This window comes from Vicia villosa, linkage group LG3 (genome assembly GCF_029867415.1).
Source record: "Vicia villosa cultivar HV-30 ecotype Madison, WI linkage group LG3, Vvil1.0, whole genome shotgun sequence".
NCBI lineage: Eukaryota > Viridiplantae > Streptophyta > Magnoliopsida > Fabales > Fabaceae > Vicia > Vicia villosa.
The window spans coordinates 202,795,601-202,808,471 of NC_081182.1; the positions used below are offsets into that span (position 1 = coordinate 202,795,601).

Genomic DNA, 12,871 nt, shown 5'->3' on the forward strand with positions numbered 1-12,871 from the left:
AAAATAATAAGGATAAAAAAGGAAGAAAAAATAATAAGCTATAAGACATAAGCTAAAACGCTATTTGAAATAGCGTCTGGAAAATAAGCTATAAGCTAGTAAAATAAGTTATAAGCTCGTGATGAAAAGACCGTTACCAAACGGGTCTAAATTATCATATGAGCTTATAAGACATAAGACATAAGCTATAAGCTCGAAAACATGACTTACCAAACAGAGCCCAAATTGTTTTATAACTTAAAAAAATTAGTTAAATTAACTTTTTTATGTATACCATTAATAATAATGATATTTTATCTATAAAATAGGGGTTTGGATCCTCTCGTTCACTAATTTCTCTCCAACTCTCTCCTTCACTAATTTCTCTCTAACTATCTCTTATATTTCATCTCTCTTCTTTAAAATTTTATTAAGTGAATACATAAATAACATATTTAAGGAAAATGTTAGTTGTTGGTTGAGAAAATCTCAAGTCAACTTGTTTTACTCTACTATTTCGTCACGTGTGTCTGATTCTTTTTTTTTTTTGACAAAAGCAAACTTAATTCATATCATTAATCAACAGATGTTCAATACAAGGAGGTATCAAATGAAAACTACTACGCCTAGACCAAGAATTGGCCGCCTTTGCTAATGCGTGGGCAACCGAATTCGCTTGACGTTTTATAAACTTTACCTCAAAGTTAGAAAAAGAAAGCAACAAGGCTTTTAAAGAAGAAATAATTTGGTTAAACTCGGATCTACCCGAACTCTTATTTTGAAGGGCCTGGACAACCAATTGGGAGTCACTTTCAAAGATCACATGTCGGAGATTCAATACAATAACCCCTTGGATTGCTTCTTTAAGTGCATGAGCTTCCGCTTCTAATATAGATTGAGTACCTGTATCCCAAGCCGTTCCTGCAGATATAAAGCGACCAAGGTTATCCCGAACACACCATCCTCTATTAGTAGTACCACTTTGAGAGTTAAATCCTGCATCAACATTACACTTGACCCACCCCACCATAGGAGGTTCCCATCTCGTAAGAATTTGATTGGAATTGTTATTACTATGGTCCTGTTGTGCCGCAAACCAAGCCTGCCAGTTACTAATTGCCACTAAACCGAGAGTAGTGGCATCCTCATTCTCATTATTCCATAATTTATTGTTCCTATTCCTCCATAACACTTCTACCATAACAGCTACACGCCCGGCAACCTTCCTATCCTCCCGGCTACAAATATCAAGAATAATAGTTTTAGTATCAACAAAGGGCATTAACCGGGGATCGATCACTGAAGACAAACCTGCTGCCCGCCAACATTGATTTGTAGCATTACATCCAAACAACACATGCCAATCATCCTCAATATGATCTTCACAAAACTGACACCCTAACGGGCACTGAACGTGAAGTTGTTGAAGTCTTTGTCTAGTTGGTAAACAACCCTTGCAAATCCTCCATAAAAGATGCTTCACCCGAGGAGGTGCTCTGATGTTCCAAATACTACTCCAGTCTTCCGAGACCCCTCCCGGTAGATGTTTTGTTTGAGCTTCCCTCCAAATTCTATACCCCGACCTCACACTATATATCCCATTCTGCTCGGCCTTCCAAATCAAAGAGTCCTCTCCCACCTCCTCAATCAAAGGCACCTGAAGGATACTTTTTGTAACTGTATCATCAAAGAGATCCCTAATGAGATGCACATCCCACTGTTTAACATTAGGCAACATAAGATCTTTAACAGTAATATTATACGCACCTTGCCGTTGAGGGCCTTCTAAATATCCATCTTCCTCACCCCGGATCCAAGAATCATTCATCACTTTGATCTGACTCCCATCACCTATACTCCACCTGCACCCACGAGTCAGAACACTTCTGGATTGCCAAATACTTCTCCAAACAAAACTCGGATTATTACCAATATTAGCGTCAAAAAAGGAGCATCGTGGAAAGTACCTGGCTTTAAAAATTCTAGATACAAGAGCATGAGGTTTTGTTAAAAAATGCCATCCCTGTTTGGCAACCATAGCCATATTAAACGCTCGGAAATCTCGAAACCCCAACCCTCCATCCTTCTTGCTACAAGATAACTTATCCCACGCCATCCATCTGATCCCCTTATTATTGTGCCCACCTCCCCACCAGAACGAATTCAACATTTTCTCAATATCTTTAACAACCCCATCCGGAATGATAAAAATACTCATGATGTAAGCCGGGATGGATTGAAGAACTGATTTGATCATAACTTCTTTACCCGCTTTGGATAACGATCTACCCCGCCAAGCATTAATCCTCTTCCAGACACGATCCTTTATAAAGGCGAAAGTTGCTTTTTTACTCCTTCCCACCATAGACGGGAGTCCCAAATACGTACCAGTACCTAAAACATGGCGAACACCCATTATGTTAGCAAGATCCTCTTGAGCAGCTTTGCTAAGATTACGGCTAAAGTACACTTCAGATTTGGCCATATTGATTTCCTGTCCAGAAGCTTTGGCATAAGTATCTAATTTCTGCATAAGATGATGAACCTCCTCTAAATTGGCCCTGCAAAATAAAAAACAGTCGTCAGCAAAAAGTAGATGGGACACACTAGGTGCCCCTCTACATATTTGAACGCCATGGATGGCTCCTTTAGCCACCGACTCTTTGATAAGGGCTGAAAGACCTTCAGCTATAATAATAAAAAGGTAAGGAGACAGTGGGTCCCCTTGCCTTAGTCCTCTTCCTGGTTTAATAGGTCCAACACTCTCCGAATTCACAAGCACTGAATATTGCACCGACGTAACACACATCATCATCCACTGAATCCACTTCTCCGCAAAACCCATACGCTTAAGCATCCCACTCAAGAAATTCCAATCCACTCTATCATACGCCTTACTAATGTCGATCTTGAGAGCAAGATGAGAGTGACACATTCAATTGGTAATGTTTTTGACCACTTTCTTATGCTTTTTATATTCAGATATTTCCATTTCTAAATAACAAATTCACAATTAAAACCAATCTCATTGGTCAACGTGTCCTCCTCTCTTCTAACAAATTACAACGAACTCAACCGATAGTCCTTAGATGAATACTCTTGGTTTTCTTCTTCAACAACAAAACGACATAAAGACTTCAAAAACGACGATAACGAAGATGATGACCAAAACGACGATAAGCTTTCTGCGTTGTGATAGTGATTGCTCTGTTGCTACTACTGCGACTTCTTCGAGCAATCGTGAGATCGATCTGATACCTTCCGAAGCGGTTTCCTATCTCCGATGTATCGCCGATCTGATGCCTTCCGAAGCGGTTTCCGATCTCCGATGTATCACCGATCTAATACCTTCTGAAGTGGTTTCCGATCTCCGATATATCGCCGTTCTGATAGCTTCCGAAGCGGTTTTCGATCTCCTATGTATGGCCGATCTTATATCTTCGCGAATGTATTCAAGTTTACGGAAGTGAGAGAAAATCAGCTGTGGATTTGAAAATCAGCTGAGAAACTCGGATTTGAGTTCATCATAGGACTTACAGCTCTTCTATTGGCGACATCAACATTTAGGAAGAAGCTTGGTAAGCCAGGTGAAAATTTTATGATAAGTAAATTTCATGATATTCTACAATAGTTCAATATTATAACTATTATAATGTATCTTACAATATACCAGGGTATATAAAAAAAAATGATTCAATGGAACCACAAGAAGGAGAAGAAAGAGGATGACTTGCCAACAGTATTTGCTTTTTCAACCATCATTAATGTCAGAAATAATTTCTCTTACCAAAACAAGTTAGGAGAAGGTGGCTTTGGATCAGTATAGAAGGCAAAGTCTTGGTTACTACCATAGCAAGTTAATTTCTTACCTTAATTCACAAAAGTACTCATGCTAACTTAAGAATGTGAAATTTGTTAGATACTACGTGAAGTAAACTATTAGATTGGACAAAGCGCTTGCAAATTATTGATGGGATTGCTCGGGGGCTGCTGTATCTCCACCAAGATTCTTGCAGCGGATATATGCCTCCAGTCCAGAGTATGCAGTGCATGGATATTTCTCAACAAAATCTAATGTTTTTAGCTTTGGAGTCGTTGTACTTGAGATCATTAGTGGTCAGAAGAATCGCGGATTTTGTGACCCTCAGTATCAGTATGGCTTTAGCTTACCCTAATTATATAACTTTGATTTTATTTTAGGCATGGAGGTTATGGATTGAAGAAAGGCCAGAGGAGTTAATGGCTGACAAATTATATGATGAGGCCATAAGTTCAAAAATATTAAGATTTATTCATGTGGGTCTATTGTGTGTACAACGGAAATCGGAAAATAGGCCCAACATGTCATCTGGGATTTTTATGTTAAAGGGTGAAAAGTTACTCCCAAAACCATGTGAACCCGAGTTCTACAAGGAAGAGATAATACAAATAGCACATCTTCTTCAAAGAGGTGTTCAATAAATGAAAGCTTCAATCTCATTGTTAGAAGCTCCATAGAACGTCCACTGATATTGGTTTTCCCAAATGTTGAGATAGATAGAGCATAGAATAAATGTTGAGATACTATGCAGGGGCATTGGCTAATATGCATAAGGATTTTCCTTATGCACCATGCATAAGTCAATCTAAGCCATTGGATCATGTTTTTAATCCAGTATTGAGTATTGAGTATTGAGTATTGAGTGATGAGTATTGAGTTTTGAGTAGTGAGTGTTGAGTATTGAGTAATAACAATTGATCTTTAGAATTTGATCTAATGATCCAAGGGTCCATAATAATCTATGCACCGTGCATAGATTTTTATCTATGCACGGTAACTGCACCCCTATGCAGGGTCTTAAGTCTCACGTTAGTATTAGTATTATGCATAGAGGGATCTAGAAATTTTAATTAGTGGGTCCAAATCATATATTAAAAGTATTTATATATTAGATACTATAAAATCTATGTTATCTACTTTTAATATAATAAAGTAGAATACATATGAAATTCTATAATTATCCCTTTAATCACTATTTTGAGGGTGATAAATGGGGACATAGATGTAATTGCATCTCCCTTAATATTTTAATTAATAAATAAATTTTCTAATCATGATTACATTCCAACATCCAATTTAATGCAAAACTTCTTTATTGGAACACGCTTTTTTATTGCATCGGTGCATTTTCATTGGGTCATGCAGACATAGAGCCAATAATCAAAACAATTTTAAGGGAGTTTATCATATCCCTAAACGTAATTCCACAATAAAATCATTCAATTACCTTTAACCCTAATTAATTAGAATCTTTTATTGGAATGTGCAATTTCCTTTTACTTTTTGCCTTGGAAACTATCCACGTGATCTTTGAAACCTATTCTTCTTCCAACATATCTTCTAAAATGCAGAAAATAAGTTATTGGAAAACGAAAAACAAATCTTTTAAGTTTCTCTTCAATCATCCAGATTTTCCCATTTATTTAAGCAAACAGAAGTTATGAGTGATCTCATTCTTCACCTTTTCGTTCCATCTTCCACCAACTGCAACAACAATTTCCTCTGTTCCTTCTTCCTTCAGGTCCTTGCATAGGTTCCTTCCATCTCTCTTTGTATTGATGTTTTGATTGTTTCTTTTAGGGTTTTTAGATCACTTTGTTTCGCTCAATGGGTTTGCTTGAAGTATTCGGAAATTGTTTTAAAAAAATCATCTTCCACGAAGAGTTTTAGGTCTCTGAGTTTCTTGATGTTAATCATTTTTTACGGTCCTGGCTGAAACCGGTCGTTGTCGTCGCCATCGAAGTTGATCTCAATCAAATCAAAGTCAAGCTCTTCAACAGATAAAGCTTCGACGATGTTCAGGTCTTCTATTGAACTTTTCCCCCATTTCGATTTCTTGATGTATATGTTTAAATTCCATATTTTTATGTTTGTTTTAACATCATTTGAAAAGGATTGGTCACTAGATTAGTTTCAATTATTTATGTTTATTTGTACTGTTGTTATTAGATGTTTTAAATCTGAGAATCTGAGAAATTAATAGGCTTTTTTGTTTAGGTTAGAAAGTGTACATTGTGTTTAGGTTAATTTGAAAATTTTGTTAATTTTGTTATTTGGTTTTACCAGCTTAATGATGTGCCTCTTGGAGATTACATTGGAGTTCAATAGTCCAAGAATGCTACATATGTGCCTCACACTGCAGGTAGGTACTAAGTGAGGCATGCCATGGAAATCTTTCACTTGCTAACTGAAAATGAGGATTTATTGATTTCTTATTGGTTTGATTTCCTGGATGATGGCATTTTTGTAATAGCTTTTGGAGTGGTTTTATTTGAACTCATTACTGGAAGAAAACCAATTTAAACCAAAAGATTTCCATGAGAAGAGAATTTAGTATTACGGGTGAGTTATCATAACACTTTGCAAAACAGATTTGGTTCATTTTGAGTCTTTTGATAGATAATGACCAAGTTAACATAACCCTAATCACATCAAATGCTCTTTCTCAGCCATATTATCTGAAGAGTGGCAACACAACTACAAGGCAGACTGGAGGTTCCCTTGCTTCCTCAACAAAATCATTGGCGTCCCAGATCATGGACTTGATGTTTGGATTCTATATCAAACTTTATCATCCTTCCTATTTTATTATAAGCAATATTTTTACTTGGTTATTCATACTCTCTAAAGAGGTTCGGCGTGTTATGTTTTTTTGGATTTGCGTTGGAATATTTACTCATTGGCATCTTAGCATTGTGATCTTATGATCGGTTACTTAGTTTTGTGTTTGTTGGATTTGAGTTGGAGTATTTACTCATTTAATTGAATTCGATGACATCTTAACATTGTGATCTTATGAATGGCTACTTAGTTGGCAAATGTTTTGAGAAAGGTTCATAATTTATGGATACCGGTTGATCTATGTTAGTCTAATCATTGTGCAGATACTTTAGTTTTTGGACAGAATTGAAAGTAATGTTGATTTGTTGGATATTCATGGAGTTTATCTCACTTTGATATATGCATGCTTTTGTCTATGCACTTGACATATTGATGTTCATTTCACATCAGAAAAACTTAGTAAAAGTTTTGACAATCAGTTATATGATCATTTCTTCTTTAGATTTTTTTTAGATTTTTTACATTTTGAATTAGTTTTTACATATGGTCATTTCTTCCTTGACAATTGCACGAATTGAAGATTTATTTTATAGTAAACAATATAAACATATAATCTTATTTAAAGGATCCATAAAAATATTTTTTCCAAAATATTTAACCTCAAATATATTAAATATTTTAAAGTAATTAATTGAATTATCAATTTAAATTTTAGTTTTTTTTTTGTTGTATATGAAACATTAGAAAGATTGTATTTTTTTCTCATATATTTGCATTTTTTTCATATGTTAAACGAGTTGTATTTGCATTTAATTAATATAATTGAAATTCACAATAGTATAGTTAATTTGATACAAATTTTAATTTAATACTACTTATCACATTAAATTTATATAATTGATATTGTTAATACATATTTTACTATGATTATGGACCATTGGTTTTCCCAAACATTTCTTCTTAGAAGACGTAAAGTCCCTCATTTTGTTCATTTTTTGATACATGTATCCCAATAAAAATAATAAAAATAAATTTTTTATTTTATTTTTTAATACTGTATTTCATCCATATTCAAAATCAACAATAATCAATCCTTACATTTACATTTAACGTAATCAACAAAATTAATAATGTGATATGGGGCCAATAATGATATATTTACTTTGTATTAAATAGAATGAGATCTTTATCATATCTTTTTTATTCCATTTATTAGTATATTTTTTATTTACTAATTATAAAATCATATTAGTATTATTGTCAAATTCAATACAATATTCGCACAAGATATGATAATGCCCTTAATTGTAATTTAATACTAAATTGCTAACCAATTTTCAAAATAATAAATATTATACCCTACATTAGAGCCCTTAATTGTAATGGCTTTGGTATAACACCCTTAATTGTAACGCTCTTAATTAGGGTATAATAACGCCCTTAATTGTAATTTCATACTAAATTGTTAACTAAGTTTTATTAGGCCCTTAATTATAATGGCTTTGGTATAACGTCCTTAATTATAATTTCATACTTGCTAACTAAATTTTAGAATAATAAATATTATACCCTACATATTAGACTAATTCGTTATCTTAGAATGTTTTTTTAGACAATTCATTATATTAGAATGTCACATTCTAAGTTAACATTTTTTGGGCTAATTTTTAAAATTTATTAAAAATTTGATCATTATAATTGATCATGCCATTAAATCTATAAAATATTAAATCAATTAAAATTACCAATTATTATTAAATGAATCAATTTTATTAAATTAACAATATTTTGGAAATTATACCTGGATCTTCCTTAATCAATTTTCTATCTTCTTTTCCAATTATTTTTTAATCTTTAAATTTAATTAATTATAATAAATGTATTATCAATATGTTTTATAGTTATGTAATTTTAGATTTGTAATAAATTGAAATAACTTTTGATATTAAAGAATGCAATTTTAATTTTATAATTTAAATTTGTACTATGACTTTATTTTAATATTTTATAATATAATAAAAAATAAATTTGCAAGCTTAGAACAGTTATTTTGTTTTTATTTTGTTTTTTTTACTTTGAGATCATTTTTTATGATTAGATTCAAACTTAGAATAAAAACTTAAAGGGTTTGTGTTTTTTTTCTTATCATTCAAAAAATCCAAATTTTTATCTCTTTTTGTTCCTTAATTACCCTAATCACAATCAATTTAAAATGGTTTTACATACCCCTGAGAGTAATTACACCCCTAAACTTATTAAATTACAGCAGCCTAATTATTTTAAATATTTTATTGGAATAATGCAGCCGCCAATATAATTATTTCATTGGAATATGAAAAAAAATTACAACACGCTTTACTCTCATTTCCTCCACCTTCCTCATACTCTCTCTTTCTCCTCCGAAAAAAAATTCCCAAATCTCATTTTTCCTCCATCATCATTCAACGCTGCACCATCCTTCATTCTTTTTAATTTTATTTTTGAAAACACTGTTTCTCTCTACAGTTTTCCTTCATCTTCATCCCTTTCATCTTTGTTGCTTTCATTTTCTTGATGCTTTAATTTATTCGTCTATGTTGCTTTTAACCAGATAATAAGTCGATAATTTTCCTCCGTTAAGGATAATAATGATTATTAACATCATTTTGAAATATTTGTATTTAAAAAATAACATCATAGTTATTCTTATCTTTATATAATAATAATAATAGTAATAATAATAATAATAACAATATAACAACAACAATAATAAAAATACTTTCTATAAAAAAATAAAATAATAATATTATTATTAATAATAATAATAATTTATTAGTATTGTAAATGGTGAATATTTATAAAATTTATTTTATATATTTATTACATATTAAATATTATAAAAAATTCTTAATTTGGAGAAATTTGCATGTATTAAATTGATAAAAAAGATGGATAACACAATTTTCTTATGAAAAACTCAAATTTGTTATTATTTTTATTTAATTTATTTTATTATGTATTCAATATTTATAAAAAAGATGGATAAATTCATACTATATTTTTGCATATATAAATTCGTAATATATAAATTTTATATTCATATGAATTTTATACTCATGATATCTTTTACAATTTACTTATCACATTGCATTTTATAAAAACTTTTTCTTTTAAATTTTTCAACAATGATTATTTGTTTAAGATTTGTCAGAGATTCCTTATAAAATTTAACTGTGTTTAAATATATTTTCTATTATATGATAAAATTATATATTATCAATAGAATTAATAAATTTACAATACAAAAAATTTAAAAATTATAGGCATGTCTGACGGACCTAACATATTATTTTGACGGGCCGACAAAATATTTACTTAAATTGAACAAGTATAGAGATCATATATTAATGAATTCTGAATTACTATAGCATATAACTTCTAAATTACTACACAAATTTAACAAACATAATCAAATTGTGTTATCCATCTTTTTTTGGTGGATATTTTTTTATTTTACATTAAATCTAATCAAATTATTAAACCAATATATTGTTTTGTTGTATAATATATTTTATTTTATATTATTGATAGAAGTTGTAAAATTAAAATTATAAACAATTATAAAAATTATTGGCATGCCCGACGGGCCAAACCTTTTTTTCCACCATATATTTGGTTTAATAGCAATTAAACAATCTATCTATATCCTAACAACTACTACATAATAAATTAAATTAATATTTATATGACAATTAATATTGATTTTTTCTGTTAATTCGTATAAATTAAAATACATTTTTTAACCATAACCATATTATATTTATTTAATATTTATACCGACTTTACGTGACCCGTGCGGGCGCACGGGTCCTTTACTAGTTTTATATCTGAAAATTGATTGAAGACAACTAAAATCTATTATACTATATATATATATATATATATATATATATATATATATATATATATATATATATATATATATATATATATATATATATATATATATATATATATATATATATTGTAGTATATTTTAAAGCTGTTGTTTATTTACTTCTTTTTCAACTTGAATGTATCTTTTTTAATGTATGTGAAGAAATAATCATTCAATTAAAAAATCAATCAATAATTTATTTTTATATTGTTGCATATTATTCTTTTCACAAATGAAAATATTTACTAATAGTTTGTAGGAGCAACACTTAATTTTTTATATTGAAAAAAAAATTATTAAAAAATAGTAAACAAAATAAAAGAGTGAATGGGGGCAGGTGCCCCAAATGCATCAACTTCATCCATCTATGCTAGTATGGGATGAAATATCTTTTTATTAATAAGTTTAATGCACTACGCCAAAATTAAGCTACTAAAGCGCAGCTACTAAAGCGCTTTTACATAAAAGCGCTCTCGTAGGTTTCGCTAAAAACAAAATTAATAAACAAAGGGAAAATGATGAAAAAAGCGCTCTGGTAGGGGGGGTATGAGAGCGCTTTTGAAAAGCGCTCTGGTAGGGGGGGTGTATGAGAGCGCTTTGGTAAGGGGGGGGGGGTATGAGAGTGCTTTTCAAAAGCGCTTTGGTAAGGGGGGCTATGAGAGCGCTTTTCAAAGCGCTGCTATAGGGGGGTTTAATGAGAGCGCTTTTTAGTCAAAACCGCTGGTATAGACCAGGGTATGAGAGCGCTTTTCAGAAGCGCTTTAGTAGCCTTTATTACTAAAAATTAAAACCAAAAACACGCGTTACTGTTTCTCACTTTCTCTCTTTCGTTTTCTGTTAGAACCCTTCCGTCCACCACTGTTCTTCATCCACTGCACGCGAACCCTTCCGTCCACCACCATCGGCCACCACCGTCGGCGTCCCTCCGTCGGCTTCTCCTCCGTCACTCGTTTTCTCCACCGCCGGTGAGTTTTAGGCGTCACTTATTTTAATTTTCAGTGAAAATTTTATTTGGTATCAAAGATTGAACTTCTGCCTGCAACTTGTTTGATGAAATGCCTGAAAGAAATGATTTGAGTTGATAATTGTTGAAATGATTTGAGTTGTATAGCTACTGTTTTCAAGGTTGTTTATTTTCATTTTATTAGTTACAATTGTGAGAGCCATTTGATTCTTCTTCAGCCAAAGTGTTGCTGTGGGAGATAACACTCGGAACTGCGTATTTCTTGGGGCTCAAACGAACTTACAAGCTCGCTCTCAAGATTCAACGGAAACTCGTTAGCCCTAAGTACCCGAAAACCCGTCGATTTCTTCACAGGTTCGTTTCTTCTCGTTTTTCATCAACTTTTCGGTTATGGGTTATGTGATATTGTTGTCGAGATTCTTGATTCTCTTGCGAAATGATTGTTTCGTTGTGATTTTTGCTGAATAGAACTTCTTGAGGTTAAAGATTATTAGTTTTTGATTATTAGTTTTTGATTCTCTTGCTGAATAGACAAGTCTGTATACAAATTTATTGTCATATTTCTTCATAGCTAAATACTATACAGCAATGTACCAACTCCTTTGAATTATTTTGTACTCAAACTTAAAAAACAGACAAACTAACATATGTAATGCCAATTTTGCTTCTGAATTAAGGACTTGTTGATCCATGAATCTTTGAATCTTTGAATTGGTCATCTTAGCAAGATTCATATATTATTCAATTGTATCAAGTATCTAAGGTAGTAGTAATGTATTCTATTATACGATGACTTATGATTGTCTCTTTGTATCTGTAGAATCTGAATCTCTAAAAGAAAATTGCTTAACCTTGTTCCCAATATATCACCACTCTTCTTTCTCCTTAGTTCAGGTTTGTGCTCTTAACTATACTTAAGTATACTTAAGTTAGGTTGTTATGCTTCAGGTTTTGTTGACTTATTGGAACAATGTTTCGTGAGGTTTTATATAAAAGTATAAGTTTTGAAGTTCTACTGTTATTTTGATTACATGAAAACTTTGGCATACTATTTCGTGAGGTATATTTATATATTTACTTATTTGTGGGATTGAGAATGAAAATGCTATCTTTATTCTAAACCATGATCGTTGTGCACTATGAGCATGTTTGAATGTAATACAAACATTTTAACTCTTCCTCTTGCTATTTTGTAAATTGAAAAAGGTGTCTTAGTTTGGTCTTGGATTTAATGTAAGAGTTCATATTGATGTCTCTACTTTATTGCAACTTGGTTTATGGAATTCTACAAGTTTTGAAATGGATTGAACTATATTAAAACATGCTCATATATTAAATTGACTTTAAGAGATAAGAAGGAAATATCTATATTTATTTCTGAAATGAAATGAGATGGGAAACATTCACATTA

The 12,871-nt window shown here is 31.5% G+C and overlaps 2 long non-coding RNA genes across 3 annotated transcripts; both read left to right on the forward strand.

The window, feature by feature from the left end:
- Nucleotides 1-3,020: 3,020 nt before the first annotated feature.
- On the forward strand, nt 3,021-4,546 carry LOC131657146 (uncharacterized). Of its 2 annotated transcripts, none has more exons than XR_009300512.1 (2): nt 3,021-3,566; nt 3,653-4,546. It is a non-coding gene; the product is annotated as an uncharacterized LOC131657146 (long non-coding RNA). The 2 variants fall into 2 exon arrangements; XR_009300513.1 differs by having other exon boundaries at nt 3,021-3,557.
- Nucleotides 4,547-5,707: 1,161 nt separating this feature from the next.
- LOC131657148 (uncharacterized) lies at nt 5,708-6,652 on the forward strand. The gene is made up of 3 exons (XR_009300514.1): nt 5,708-5,821; nt 6,086-6,361; nt 6,469-6,652. It is a non-coding gene; the product is annotated as an uncharacterized LOC131657148 (long non-coding RNA).
- The last annotated feature ends 6,219 nt before the right edge of the window (nt 6,653-12,871 follow it).